Consider the following 452-nt stretch of genomic DNA (forward strand, 5'->3'; position numbering starts at 1 on the left):
CAGTGACTCAAGACAAGCGGTTCTGTATATATGATAGGAAACGTGGTACGTGCTAGCGGTACCTTATTTCTTATCATAAATTACAAACCACTTGTCTTGGGTCACTGAAATTCCAGTGTAGTAATTGGAGTCCTTGCCTCTATAATATACATAACTTTTGTTACCACTGTGTTATTAGTTTTTGAGAAAATGCAAAAATAGACACAAATTTATCGAGGGGTGTAGTACCCCTAAGACCCATCTATTAATTATTTTATTTGGTGATTTAGGTTTAGTGTCTTAGATATTGCTTTGGTTCAGATGCACATATACTTTTTGTGTGCAGCATATTTTGTACATACATAAAAATATTATGATATCTGTTATATATATACATGAATAGCAAAAGTAGGCAACATAACTATAAATATTATTTTATTTGAATAAAGTAGCATTTTATTACACAAACTCAT

Source organism: Amphiura filiformis, chromosome 2 (genome assembly GCF_039555335.1).
Source record: "Amphiura filiformis chromosome 2, Afil_fr2py, whole genome shotgun sequence".
Lineage (NCBI taxonomy): Eukaryota > Metazoa > Echinodermata > Ophiuroidea > Amphilepidida > Amphiuridae > Amphiura > Amphiura filiformis.